We start from the raw sequence: 15,651 nt of genomic DNA on the forward strand, positions 1-15,651 counted from the left end.
AACGTAGTCTTCAATTTCCCACTTCCCTAACTGGAGAAGACAGACACCTGTTGGCCCTTTAAGTCTCCCAAGGCTAAAAGTTCTGATAGGAACAAATAAGGCAAATGAGGATTGGCAGTAATGTTTCTCTAAGTGTTCTTTTTGTGGTCTGATGAATATGGCGCTTTCCCTTTGAGTTTCTTAACCAGTTAGCTTGGAATGTCACTCTACGTCCCTTCCTATAATTGTCCTTCTGTGCTTTAAAAGGATTCCACACTCTTTATTTCTATTTCCATTGCCTTGTTCCTTGTTCCGTCCTCAACCCACCACAGTCTCTGGCATCCAATCCTACTCCATTGAAACAGTTATTTGCAAGGTCAAAAATGAAAAATTGCAAATCCTCTGGTCCTTTAGTTTATGTCACCTCCCTGCAGCATTTGTCATGGCTGATCATGTCCTTTTTCTGGTAATCTTGCATCCTTTGGCTTCCCGAACATGCCACTCTCCCATTGTACTTGCCCTCATTTCTTATAATTAAGAACATGCTCTGATCTCTGGAGAGAGATGAAGACTTCCTCTTCTCTCCACTCCCATGAATGGAAACAAAGATATCAGTCAACCAAATGGACTTCTTCCCCTTAGGGATGTATACTGATGTCCTGGTACTAGCAACTGGAGCTTTTAAAAAGGAAGAATAAAGAAACTATACACAGAAGTGGCCTGAAACAAATTGCACTGTGCCTTCTTCTCAGTTGCTAAGATCCCTTCTATTCTTCCCCTTCTGTTTTTGTTCCTTTTAGCAGCCTAGTGGACATCAGAGCAGAATTGGAGGGAGAAGAGGCTAGATCAGCTCTGCTCCAGCTTTTAGGAAAGAGCCCTTAATTCTTCCCTTTACTTAAATGTCTTCGTTCATCTTCTCCTTTGTCAGTTCAAGAGGTAAGACCCCCAAATGTGTCAAGAGCAGAACGGAAGCTTGGAGAAAGAGGCTGAGAAGAAGGATTCCTCCCTCTGTCTTTAGTCAAGACCTCAAGTTAAAGTTAGTGTGGCCCTCAGGGCTCACACACTAGCCAGCACAGCTGATCGGGGAAGAGGTTCTGGCTCAGAATAAAGACATTGATTTTCCTGCGGCATCTTCTGTACATCTTCTATCCTTTTGGAATCCACTACACCCAAAGGAATCAAGTACTCAGGTATCTCAGCCAAAACTCCATGACCAGCATTTCTTGGTCTCCTTTGTGGGCTCCTCTTCCTCCAGCCTCTTCTTAATAGTTGCTATTCCCCAGGGTTCTATCCTGGGCCTTCCTTTCTTAATCCATGTGCTCTCCCTGGATGATTCATCTTTGAGATTGCTTTGACTATCACCTGCATACAAACTACTCCCATTTCTCTACCACAAGGTCTGATCTCTCTCCTGAGAGCCATACATGTCCTAATACACCACAAGCCCAACGAAACTGAACCCATCATTTCTCCTACCAAACTGACTCCTTTCTGGTATTCTCTAGCCAGGTGATGGTACCATCAGCTGCTCGAAACACTCAACTCAGAAAGCCAGGGATCATCCTTAACTCCTTCCTCTCTCTAACTCCCATGGATAATCAATCATTTATTCCAGTGGATTCTTCTTCTAAAGATCTCTTATAATCACTTTTTTTCCTAGCCCCAACTGGCCCCTGCTTTAGTTCAGCCTATTGTCATCTCTCACCTAGAATATTTCCATAATTTTCTACATAATGGCAATTAATATAATGTGCACACCAGTTTTAGAGACTGTTGGGAGCTTTGAGGAAATGTGAGGAATGGAAGGAAATGCTGGGTACCTACTATGTATGGGCCAGGTACTTTGTATATGTGGTAGATACTATATCCCCATTTTACAGACAAGTTAACTGAGCTCAGACAAGCCAAGTAATTTTTCTAAAATCACAGCTAATAAGAGGGCAAGCAGGGCTTGAACACCCAGGTCTATTAGGCATGAAGCTTGAACTTGACAACATGTGACTCATCAGAAGAACCCTGGTGTATATTACCTCATCTTCTGAATTCCTCAGCTGTAATACAGAGAAGACTGGATAACTGGGTTATGAGACCTTGAGAGAATCAATAACTTCTATTAGGTCTGAATTTTCTCACCTATAAAATGAGAGAAATAGTATCAGTCTTACCTCCCCACAAAGCCATAGTAAAGTTCAAATGAGATCATGTGGCCTAGATGGTCGCCATAAGAATTGGATGAATGAATTCCTCAAAAAATATTGGAACATACCCAGAGAAAAAGAATATGGGGGTCCCTGTGTGGTGCAGATATTTAAAGTGCTCAGCTGCTAACCAGCAGGTTGAAGGTTTGAGTTCACCCAGAGGTGCCTGATGCTCTGCTTCTGAAAAATCATCATTGAAAACCCTATGGAGCACAGTTCTACTCTGACACACAAGGGGTCGCTATGAGTCAGAATCGATTCAATGGCAACTGGTTGGCTAACACCTTTGTACCAGGAGCGTTGGGAGGATGGGTTGAATGGAACTCCTGGGTTTGGGTGAGGCTGGTGGGGGAAGGCTTCATTTATGAGGGAAGTTAGGTCAGTTCTGAAGGTAGCCCCATATTTTGAGGGACAGAAGGGAAAAGGAAGGCAGAGACTTTAGTATAGCCAACGTAAACCTCAGTGCTGGGTGAGAACATGTCCATGTGAAAAGGGTTAACTAGAATAGATCTATCTTCTTGGAGTGGGAAATCCGAAATGTGGAATAATTGGAGGTAAAGAATAATCTGCCATGAGCTGCACAGCCTCTCACACCCTTTGTTCATTGTTCCTAACAACTCTGGGAAGAAGACTGGAAAGGAGTCATTACCCCTACTTGGCAGATGAGGAAACTGAAGGACGTTGAGAACAAGTGCTCAAGCTTCCTTTGGCAGGTCACAACACTAGCAAAGTGGTACAGCTGGGATTTGAAACTTGGTTTTGTTTTTTTGTTTAATTTCCCAGGTCAGTGTTGTTTCATCATATCCAGCTAACAGAGGAATTCATTCACTCATTGGGTGAATATGAATTAAGCACCTAGAATGATCCAGGCATCAGAAACACCATAACTCTGAAAGTCATCTGTGAGGAATTGTGTTGGGAGGTGAGGGTCATGTAGGAACTACTGGAAGTTGTGATACTAGATTGAGACTTAACCAAACCCAGTGCCCTCGAGTTGATTCCGACTCATATCGACCCTATAGGACGGAGTAGAACTGCCCCATAGAGTTTCCAAGGAGCGCCTGACGGATTCAGACTGCCAACCCTTTGGTTAGCAGCCGTAGCACTTACCACTACGCCACCAGATTGAGACTTAGAAAGGGGGAAAACACAACAAAAAACAAGCCCAGAAAATATTTTTTTTTTATAAGCCAAGGAGATCTATATGACTGTTTTATAAGAAACTAAGTACTATATGTGCTATAATATTAAATTCTCTCAACAATATATGAGGCAGGTACATTTATTATCTCCTTTTTTACAGTTGAGGAAACTGAGGCTCAGAGAGGTGAAGCAACTTGCCCAAGGTAGCACAGCCAGTGTGTGGCATAGCTCAGTTTCTCACCCAGGCTGCCTAACCTTGGGACCTGCATTCAACCACAGGGCTATGTTAACTCTCGGGACACTAAAGAAAAATGATTCTTTCCGGAGAAAGCACTGCAGTGGGCTAGGTACAGAGAACCGCTGGAGGTGTGAGAAGGAAAATTCTAGCCTCTTCTGTAGACGCCTGCTCCTCTCAGCCGTGTGGCAGGAGCATCCTGTCTGTCCCCCACCCCCACGTCTCAGCAACCCTGACCTCCAGCAGGCCGAGGGGATGCCTGCCTCCGGAAGCCCCAACATCCTGCATTCTGCTGAACCCACAACGTGTCAGGCCACCCGTCCCAGCTGCGCCACACAAACGACCTGACCTGACAGGCTGGGGCCCAATTACCGGCCCCTCAGCTAGAAATAGCCCTCCGAGAAGTATGTGGTGGCTACGTGTCCACAGGGAGGGGAGGAGGCAGGGCAGAGGAGCCAAGGAGTCCCAGGATCCCGAGATAACACGGAACCGGATGTGCAGAGTCCCAAACATGGTGGGCTGGCCTGGGTCACAGGCTCCGCAGAGGTGAGTGGGAACCAGGATGTCTGCTCCCCGACGTGGGCTGCGTGACAAGCCCCAGGCATCCTGAGAGGGCGGGCTGGGTCCCTTTGTGCAGCGTTTGAGCACCAATCAATTCAGGCAGCTGCGTATGCGCACACGCACGCGCGCACACACACACATACACACATCTTTTCTGCAGACCAAAGTTTCTGTTGTTCCTTCCCTGGGCAGAATCCCAGCTCTGGAAACATCCCTGTCTTGCCTCTGGTTTTAGACAAAGCAGCAGGGTGGGATAACAGAAGTTGACAGAAGTATGGCAAAGCCCTGCAGACAGAGTAGCCAAGGGCCCTGCCATTGCTCCTTCTTCCCTCACCTAGAAAAGAACCAATATCCAGAATTCACAGAGGAGAGCTTGTGTCTGGTATACCAAATAGCCCTACTTCTCCTCTCACTGTCCTCTGCCTGCTGAGTTCCAATCCTGGTGGCTTTAGTCCTAGAGGCATGGTCTTGAAAACAGAGACAGTCACAGAAAGGGTATGGTGTCATTGACAGAGCTCTGAATTTGGAGTAGAAGACCTGGGTTTGACTCCCAGTTCTAGGTGTATGGCACTGGGCAAATCACAACCTGATGACTAGTGTCTTCATGCACCAGATGAGGAGTCTCAGTATTTCATGGAGTGGTTGGAAAGATCAAAGATGGCAATGCATGTTTGAGGACGCTCTGTATCCAGTATACAGTTTGGAAAGTTCCTTGTAAACTGTTAAGTCTTGTACAAACGTTAGGGCTGACTTCTATCATTACATGAAACTGAAAGGCCTGGGGTGTAGATCCAGCTTCAGTTATGGGTCATCTTAGGCATATCCTTTAATCATCTCATGTTATGATACAGCTCTGGTCTTCTTATGGGGTTATTTGTGGCCCAAGTATGAGCAGTTCTGAGAAAGCCCTTTGTCATTGTGGTAATTATACCTGTAACTGCAGCATTTATCTAAGAGAAGGGCTTTCCAATCTTTTTCTTGTCATGGTCCACACAGAAAACGGTAATATTTGTATGACGTTCTGAATGCTCAAGACCCAGAGGCAACCATCCCAGAGCGTCTAGCCACTGCAGGCTGAGAAGGTCAATGCCCTACACGCCTGTCACCCCGTGGGACTTCCAGGACACTTCAGGAAGCTCTTAGAATTATAAACTCCTCCAAAAAAAAAAAAATTGAAATTAGTTGGTGGATAAGGAAGATGAGACTTCTAGAGATTGTTGGAATGCTTCAACCAAGATGACACAAATTGTTAAAAATTTGTAAAAAGGCAAAATAATTTTTTACCTTTAGCAGCCAATTTTCTGGGTATAGCAATGACAATGAGGAAACAGCCAGTGTAACCATGACTATAGGCTGAGTTAGATTTCAAAGCTGGATATGCCTCAAAGAACATTTCTTCTGGTTGAATGCCATTATTCAGCAAAGGGCAGGAACGAGATCCATAAAGGTGATGACAAGCTTGCCCAAGATCATAACCAGGACTCCTACCTCCAAGGTCTGCTCTCTCCACTGTTGTTGTCGTTAGGTGCCATCAAGTTGATTTTCAACTCATAGCAACCCCATGTGACAGATAGAGTAGAACTGCCCCCATAGAGTTTCCAAGATTATAATCTTTATGGAAGCAGACCACCGGTCTTTCTCCTGTGGAGCCACTGGGTGGGTTCAAACCACCAACATTTAGGCTAGCAGCTGAGCACTTAACTGTTGCGCCACCAGGGCTCCTTTATACCATACAAATTGATAGAGGCAGATCAGGGCCAGAGATGAAATAGTTGTGGAAGGAATAATTCCAAGACTTCCACTGTAAGTACTAACAGGTGTTAATGTCCCTGAGATGGGAAAATGAAATCGTGGTGGACTAAGTCTTTAGAAAGGAACCCTGGTTGCACAGTGGTTAAGCACTCAGCTGCTAACTGAAACCACCAGCAGCCCCACAGGACAGAGATGTGGCAGTCTGCTTCCCTAAAGATTTAAAAAAAAAAAAAAAAAAAACCCACTGCCATCAAGTCAATTCCAACTCATAGCAACCCTATAGGACAGAGTAGAACTGCCCCATAGAGTTTCCAAGGAGCCCCTGGCAGATTTGAACTGCTGACCTTTTGGTTAGCAGCCATAGCACTTAACCACTACACCACCAGGGTTTCCACTAAGAAGGACTGGTGGTACAGTGGTTAAGCACTTAGCTGCTAACCAAAAGGTCAGTGGTTCGAACCCACCAGCCGCTCCATGGGAGAAAGAAGAGGCACTCTGCTTCCGTAAAGATTACAGCCTTGGAAACCTTATGGGGTAGTTCTAATCTGTCCTGTAGGGCCACTGTGAGTCAGAATCAAACTCAACGGCAACAGGTTTGGGTTTTCCATAAAGATTACAGCCTTGGAAATCCTATGGGGCTGTTCTACCCTGTCGTATAGGGTTGCTGTTAGTCAACTCGACAGCAATGGATTTGGTTCTGTTTTTGTTTTTCTGATAAGCCTTTAGATTCCTGAGCCAGCGCTAGGACTAGGAAGGAAAGAATGGGTCTGTTCACAAATAGCTCATCCAATGCCCCAACATGACTTCCTTGATCTCCATCACTCCACCTGTCTTATGTGGAACAAGCAGTGCATGCATGGGACACCTGTGCAAATCAGAGGAAGAGAACCACCAGCCAGGCATGAGGTAGGCTCAGAACTCAGGTGGCCTGATTGCCTTCCAATGAATTTATTCCAATGAATAAATGACAGTGAGGTATGGTGGAAGGGACTCTTTGCTGAGGGTCAGAAACCTGGTTCTAATGCCAAGCCCTGCTACTTACTTTGATGTGTGACCTTGGACATATCACCTCTGGACATCGGTTTTCCTCTTTGTACAAACAGGCTAGAATGATGATCTCCAAGGTGCCCAACATCCAACTCTGGGATTCTGCGTTCCTATGACTTCCACAAAGAGGAACGTGGAGGAAAGAAGGGACTCTCACTGCCCTGGTGGGGGGAGTTGGCAGGACATGGAAGAAAATGATGAGTTTTCCCAGCTCAGAAAAGTCCAGTTGGGTTTCTGATTCAGAAAGGTACAAGGAGAAGCCATGTGGGAATGCATCAGGTGGGAACGGGAAAGCTAGGGAGACTGTCACTCCAGCAGGGGGCACAAAGTGCTCCAGTCTGGCCAGTCAGAGGGACCCTTGATTTGATACTGACTTATAGGAAGAAGCCCTGGTGGCACAGTGGTTAAGTGCTCAGCTGCTAACCCAAAGGTCAGCGGTTTGAACCCACCAGCCGCTCCGTGGGAGAAAGACATGGCAATCTGCTTCTGTAAAGATTTCAGCTTTGGAAACCCTATGGGGTAGTTCTAATCCGCCCTGTAAGGTCACTGTGAGTTGGGATCGAACTCAGTGGCAACGGGTTTGGGTTTTTTTGTGTGGAAATAACAGTTTAGGGGAAGTGCTGCAAGTCTTAGAAGCCTTTCCAAGTACCCTATTTTTGTGAGGGACACGGATGATAACCATCATGAAAGTATTTATTTTCAAAAATAAATACTTTTTTTTTTTTTTCTTAGAGAGTAAAGAGTAATGAAGAGAAAGGAAGGAGAGTCAGAGACCCCTGGACATGGGAATATGTGTAGGGTTTGTGGAAGGGGAGGCTATCAAATTGGCAGACCTTACACTGAGAATCCTTAATTCAAAAGCTGTGTGCCTACGCCCCTCGCCTCTATATCTGACCTAACTCCTTGGTTTGTCCTGAGTGAAGCAAGCATACGCCTGCTCTTATCACACAAAGTGAGTCGCTGGTGAAGTCTTTCACACAGGCTCTGCCTCCCCCACCGTGAGACATGTGGTCTTATCTCCCACAGCGCTAGAGGTGGAGGCCAGGAGAGGTGTCCAGTAAGGAGGGTGTTAGCGGAAAAGATGAGGGGGGTGAGGAGTCGAGAGGGAAGGAAGAGGGAGTCGAGGCTGCAGTTATTGATCAATCACCTGGACCTCTGTGCCCATTTGCTTTCCAATCTTCTGCCACCTTCAGTTTACTAGGGGTCTCCAGCGGAGGTGATCCAAGATTCTTTAACCCTTTTTTGTCTTTGCAAAATAAGCTTCTGGTTATGGGCACCAAAGGTGAGAGAGCAGTAGCGTGGGTTCTGGGGTATTACAGAAGTCATTTGTATTTAGTTTTGGAACGTGTAATGAGAATCGTATTGATTTATTTGGATTTACTTCTGAGTAAAGGTGTTGGGCTGAGATTGATCGTGTAGTGAATCTGCCTTCCTTGTGTTTATTCCTAATCCAGTCTGGACATTTTAAGCACGGCAGGGAGAGAAAAAACAAGTCCACCCACAGGGAATTTAAACACTTCCATTCACCCTCTGCAAAGTGGGTAGCTCACATATAGGTGATCAGCGTAGCAGGTGATAAAGCAAAGAATTTGGGAGGGATGGGGGACAAGTCTGCATCCTAACCCCGGAGAGGTTCCTAGACCTCAACGGCTGAGATGAAGTTTAGAGCTTATTTCATTTTTCATCCCCTCTCCCCAGTTTATAGCTGGGGGAAGTGTAGGTGCAGAAAGAGGGAGTAGTGTGTCCAAGACTACACAAACAGTTTTAAAATGAAATGGTTTCCAATTTTGACAGGGAAGCTGATATATGGTGACAGGAATGGGCGAGAGATTTACTTGTGTCTTATTTTAAAGGAATGAAAGGTAACTAACTGTATGCAGTAGAATAGATGCTGTTTTAGCACATTTTATTATCTGACCCTGGAACGAACCATTCCAGGTAGTGTTTAAATCTTGACACCTTTTGAGGCAAACACCATTGCTGAGTTTTTGCTCTCATGCATTTCTTTTTAATAGACTTTATATTTTAGAGGTGCCTGGGTGGCACAAATGGTTTCTGCTTGACTACTAACATAAAGGTTGGCAGTTCAAATCCACCCCATGGTGCCGTGGAAGAAAGGTCTGGTGATCTGCTTCCATAAAATCTTATAGAGCAGCTGTACTCTGTAACACATGGCATTGCCGTTGAGTCGGAATCTACTCAATAACAGTGGGTTTTAAATCTTAGAACTGTTTTAGGCTTACAGAAAAATTGAGCAGAAAGTACAGAAAGTTCCCATATACCTTCTCTCTCTATAACCCCACACAGAGTTTCCCTTATTATTAACATCTTGCATTAATGGTACATTTGTGACAATTGATGAAGGTACATTGATACATTATTATTAACTGAAGGTCATAGTTTATGGTAGGGTTCACTCTTTATGTTGTACAATCCTATGGGTTTTAAGGAATGCAGAATGTCATGTGTCTACCATGACAGCCTCATACAGAATAGGTTCACTGCCCTAAAAATGTCCTGTGTTCTAGTTCTTTGCCTTGTGCGTCTTCCCTGTACTCAGCTCTCCTCGTTGGGCAACTTCTCAGACATTGGACTAAGTGACACCTACCCACAAATTACCATATGTTGTATATCAATTGCATATACGTTCAACACTGGACCCTAACATTTTGCAGAGTGTTGCCCACTGTGTAAAGCATTTCGCATGTGGTGCTCTTGGTTGTTGACTATGCCTGTTGAGTGTTGTTGTTATCTGCCACCAAGTCTACCCCCAATTTATGGCGAGCCCATGCACTACAGAATAAAATGTTGCCTGGTCCTGCGCTATCCCCATCATCGATTGCAGCTCAGTTGCAGAAAACCCATTACGACCCACAGGTTTTTCATTGGCTGATTTTCAGAAGTAGATTGCCAGGCTTTTCTTCCTAGTCCATCCTAGTCTGGAAGCTCCACTGAAACCTGGCCATCATAATAGTAACACAAGCCTCCACTGACGAATGGGTGGTAGCCGTATTTGAGGTGCATTGGCTGGAGTCAAACCCAGGTCTCCCACATAGAAGGCAAGAATTCTACCACTGAACCACCATTGTAGTCCTGCGCTTTTCTGCTTCTTTTCATTTCTAGCCTTTCTTTCTTCAGTGTTCTTGTAGAAGTCACCTTTCAGTCACCATACATCTGGTCTCTCTTCTAATGTTCCTCAGAATTTTTATACTCAGTAAAAAACCCATTGCCATCGAGTCGATTCCAACTCGTAGCGACCCTATGGGACAGTGTAGAGCTTCCCCGTACAGTTTCCAAGGAGCACCTGGTGGATTCGAACTGCTGACCTTTTGGTTAGTAGCCATAGCTCTTAACCACTATACTACTAGGGTTTCCTTTATACTCAGTACAGCTGTTTTATACTCTTGAAAAATGTAAACCTCTAAGTAAACACTCAGAGATGCATTGCTGTTGTTGCTAGTTGGTATCAAGTCTGTTCCAACTCATGGTGACCCCATGTATGCCGAGTAGAACTGCCCCATAGGGTTTTCAAGGCTGTGACCTTTCAGAAGCAGATAGCCAGGCCTGTCTTCCAAGGTGCCTCTGGGTGGGTTTGAACTGGCAACCTTTCAGCTAGTAGTCACATACTTACCCATTTACAACCACCCAGGGACTCCCAGACATGCATAGTTTTAATTAAATACTCTGAAATATCTGCTATTCTTTTAAAAACCTTTGTATGCTGTATTAAGAGTAAAATTGGTAGCAAAGTTTTATATTACGCATTTGAAAATCTAAGCTTATTTTCAAAAGGGTTAAGTAAATCATACTCAGATGCCAGTCCTTTTCATCAGCAGTCATTGCTAGGCTATGAGTATCAATATTTGTGAGTTAACTGGTGTGGTCTACGCAAGATCACTAGAACGTTGGGGGGTCATTGGTAGAAGCAGCAGACATGAAACCACTTCCAGCTAAACCTTGGAGAAACACCTCAACATTGTATATAGATTTGAACCCCTTCTAGGCCTTGGTGTCCCACTCTGCTTGAGTTCTAGGATCCCTTGCCCAGGATGTTGACGACAGGCCTGCTCTGAAGACAAGCCCTCCCAGGGGCATTTTTTACCCCCTTGGAAAGGCTTCTATGACAAAAGTAAGCTGGAAACTTTGTCCTGGGAGGAGAAATGGGAACATCTCATTTGGAGAGGAAGTAGGAAAGTAGAAGAGATTTACCCCATGGGAGGTCTGGATTCTAGCTAAAAGGTGGTGAGTTCTTGAAGTGGCAGAGAACTGTGGTGACCCCATGAGACTGCAGCCACCAGGACCACTTCATGGAGGGCCATCACCCTGTTTGTGTGTATGTATGCATGCCTGTAAGTGGTGTGTGTGTGTGTGTGTGTGTGTGTGAAAGTTCTTTGGCCTTGGGAACCAGCCCAAAAGTCTCTTCGGCAGAGTGTGGTATGGAGGAAATGAGGCTGCCAAAAGAACTGACCACTCTCAAATAGAATATGACAGAATGTAATGCCTTTAAAAAGAATGAGGTTAGAGATACACATACTGACCTGGAAAGAAAGTCCAATAGACTTGCGAATAGACAAAACGGGCTTATACCATATATAGTATGATCACAATTTTGGTTTTAAAAAATGCATATATGTGCATGTATAAGTATATATAACAGTATAACCCAAATGGTAATATTTTACCTCTGGAGGGTGGCAACTATAGGGGATGTTCATGTCCAACTCCATAAAATTCTGTATTTGTTGACATTTTGATAAATATGTATTTTAAAATAATGATTTTTTAGACGGAGCTGGAGAAAGATGTAGAACAAAATTCTAACTCACAGAAAAAGACCAGACTTAATGGCCTGACAGAGACTGGAGAAACCCCAAAGAATATGGCCCCCAGATACCCTTTTAACTCAGTACTGAAGTCACTCCTGAGGTTCACCCTACAACCAGAATTTAAATAGGCCCATAAAACAAAACAAGACTAAAGGGGCACACGAGCCCAGGGGCAAGGACCAGAAGGCAGGAGGGGACAGGAAAGCTGGCAATAGGGAACCCAAGGTTGAGAAGGGGAGAGTGTTGACATGTCGTGGGGTTAGCAACCAATGTCACAAAACAGTATGTGTATTGTTTATTGAGAAACTAATTTGCTCTGTAAACCTTCATCTAAAGTACGATAAAAAAAATAATAATAATGATTTTTTTTTTCCTTTCTTTTAAATTCCTTCAATACTGATGATATGTGTGTATCAGGAGCCGGGATGCTTTTGGGCAAGTCATTTCCAACACGTCCCAGCCAACCAAATGAGACAACAGGTGTGAACTGTACATTGTGGGTTGTGAAGGGCTGGAAAAATGTAAAATATATTCTGCTGAGTAAACTGCAAGCTCTTTGAAGACTGGGACTGTGCTATTTCTTCTTAGGCTTCCCTAAAGATTTTCTGCAAGGTACTGGCCATACAGTAGGCTTTCTATGAATAGTTAGGTGCTGACTGAGTGGATATAGTAAGCAAGAGAGAACCTGATTGGATTTAAGGAAGTGCGTTTTAACTGTCAGGATGGCAAGAATAGGGATGGCATTTGAGGAAGGCTGTAACACTTCCCCGGGGAACTTTGAGAAGAGAAGAAACAGCCTTTTGTCCTAAATGGCTTAGACGTCCAGCTGCCTGAACCCAGGGACTGGACGAGTTAGTCCTCTGAGAAAGCAAGATGGTGGTGGAGGCAGGACTGACATGGATACAGGATAGTGAAGAGGGGCCATAGAGAGCAGAAGCTTGCCAGGTCTTCACAGCTGTGGGACCAAGCCTTCAGATAGAGCCTCATCTGGGAGAAGGTCCCTGGATGGCACAAACAGTTTGCACTTGACTACTAACCTAAAGGTTCAAATTGATGGTTCAGATTCACCCAGTGGCAATCTGCTTCCATAAAGAATACAGCCCAGAAGGCCCTGTGGAGCAGTTCTACTCTGTAACACATGGAGTCACCATGAGTCGGAATCAACTCTCCACAAGTGGTTTTGTTTTACTTTTTTCATCTGGGAGAGAGCCCCTACCCACCCCTGCAAAAATAAAGTAAAAATAATAATAATAATAATTAAACCTGTAAGCCACCCCAGCCTACCTCCTCTTTTATCTCTCAGTTTTTGTTTCTTTCACTTTGATTCCTGTCTCTTGTTTTCATCATAGCCTAATGGCAGTCAAGACAATGTTACTTTTTTGAAAATTGTTGAAAGGTCTCTGCAGTGAGAGAATATAATCTGGGGGAGATGACCCTCCCCATTTCCTTCTCAGAGAGGATTCTGAGAAAAAGAAGTCAGATGAGGGAGAGGGATGAACTTGTGGGAGTATAGAATCCTCTATATAGTCCCTTATCAATCCATATTCAGAGCCTTGGTTCTATGAGTGCAAATGCAGAGGCTGGACCACAGGCCTTCATGAAGCTCCATGGGCAAATTCTCCTGATGCGGGAGCCAGGGCTTCCAGGCCAGGCTGGAGACCAGCCAGCCACTTGACCCCACCTGCCACGGGACTGGCCCCTCTGCGGCATCCCAGGCAGCCACCTGAAGACCAAGGACAGTGACATCCAAAAAGCACAAACCAGCAGCCTCTCCCTGAGCTGCTGGCTCCCATCTGCTGTCAGAGTTTCATGCGTGGCTACTAAGGCCACACTACTTCCCAGATTGTCGACCTGAGCTATGACAGATGAGTGCCCTCTAGGTGCAAAGAACAGGAACATACCCTGAGCTCTCCTTTCCCTCACTCTCTGAAGCTGCAGAGGAGACACCCACATCCACGAGGCCCCGAGGAAACACTTCCTACAGGTACAGCATACTGATTTGTATTCAGTACTAAAATGTGTTGTTGCTGTTTGCTATCAAGCAGATCCGACTCACACCGTCCCATGTGACGCAGTAGGACTACCCCATAGAATTTTCTAGGCTGTAATCTTTACGGAAGCAGATCACCAGGTCTTGCTTTCATGGAGCCACTGGGTGGGTTTGAACCTCTGACTTTTGGGGTAGCCGTCAGCACTTTGTGCCACCAGGGCTCCATAGGATTCCCTAGAAAGGCCCATTTACATCTTAACCTGCTCAGGTAGGGTGGAAATTCTCGAAGGGAACAGGAAATTGAGCAGGCAACTGAGGGGCCTTGATCTCTGTGTACTAATCCCAGAGCACAGTTGGAACTCAAAAGTCTTTATATTGATAAGTTCTTTTCGTGTCAGTAACCTCAAGTGTGGTGGATTTGAATCTCCCAGGTAGCTTGAAAAATTCCAAATACCTGGGCTTCACCCCTGCAAATTTCTTAGGTCTAAAGTCTTGGGGTAGTGACTATTAAAGTGCCTCAGGTGATTTGAATGGGCAGCCAGGTTTGAGAAACTCTGGTAGTGAGTTCAGCCAAGAGCTGGAAGTTAGGCAGTCTCTACGTGCTGATAGACAAATCCTGGCCTCCTCTCTCAGTTTTTCCATATCTCAGATAGGAAGAATTGTGCTGAGATCTTCCGTATCTTCCTTTACTCTCGCCAAGAATGGAATGCTCCTCCACCTTCCCCTGCTCCCCTCAGGAATAAACCTGCTCCCCTCAGCTCTGCTCTGCCCTTAGACCCAGCGGGTAGGCATTCAGGGCTGCTTCTTGAAGGGAAGTCTTGGAGTGGAATAAGCTAGCACATCAATTCTCTTTCCTAATGAGACAAGCTAAAGTGGCCAGGGAGGTCACCCCAATTGCTCCAGGAACCGAGTAAATAACCACATCCTCCTTCCCAAGACAGTCCCTCCCAACGGTGCCTTGGCAGGTGCTGGGAGATCCCTTACTCTGTCCGTCCTACAAAGCCCCCTCAAGTCTTTCCTATCAAAGTCCTCCTTGACCCAACGTCCACCCACCCTGCTCTCTCCCCTTTCAGAATTGCGTTAGCATTTCTTTTATGTCCTAGTAATTTAGCACCTCTCACACTTAGCCCTAACAGTGGGCTCGAATTATGGCACAGGACAGGGCGACGTTTCATTCTGTTATACATACGGTCATCATGACCAGAGCCAACTCAATGGCGACTAACAACACACACTGCCTTGTATTCAACAGAGATTTTCTCTGCTCAATTATATTGTCAGCCCCTTGAGTATAAGTTTGTTCCAGGGCTTCAAATCTGTTCATTCAGGTTCAAACCCCTGCTGAGAATTTGCATTTCTAACAAGTTCCAGGAAGTTATACATAAGAATCACCTAGGGGTCTTTTTAACAGTAAATTTTGATCCAGGCGCTCCTTGGAAACTCTATGGGGCAGTTCTACGCTGTCCTATAGGGTCGCTATGGGTCGGAATCGACTCCACGGCACTGGGGGGGTTTGATTCAGTATACCTGGGGTGGAAATGCACCTTCTCAGCAGGGGTTTGAACCAGGACAAACTGGTTTGAAGCTCTGGTTTGTACTGCATTTTAATTCGTTTAAGACCCACCCTTCCTTCTCTCTTGCAGAGAACATTCGCGATAGCTGCTGATTGCTTCACAGGTACTTCTCTTCTCTCTACCACTTTTAACCAGAAAAGGAAACGCAGGGTTATCAATTAGCAAATGTTCCTAAATGATTTGCATTTCAATTCTGAACGCTAGCTATTTATTTAATTAGCTAAGATGTGGTACTATATTTATGAACTCTTCTGTGGCTGTTATAAGAGAGGACTGTTCTATCTATGTCATAAATCCTCTATCTAGCCCTGGAAAGACAAGCACAGTCGGCATTTCCTAGAGACAA

The sequence above is a fragment of the Loxodonta africana genome, chromosome 4 (assembly GCF_030014295.1).
Source record: "Loxodonta africana isolate mLoxAfr1 chromosome 4, mLoxAfr1.hap2, whole genome shotgun sequence".
In the NCBI taxonomy this organism is placed as follows: Eukaryota; Metazoa; Chordata; class Mammalia; order Proboscidea; family Elephantidae; genus Loxodonta; species Loxodonta africana.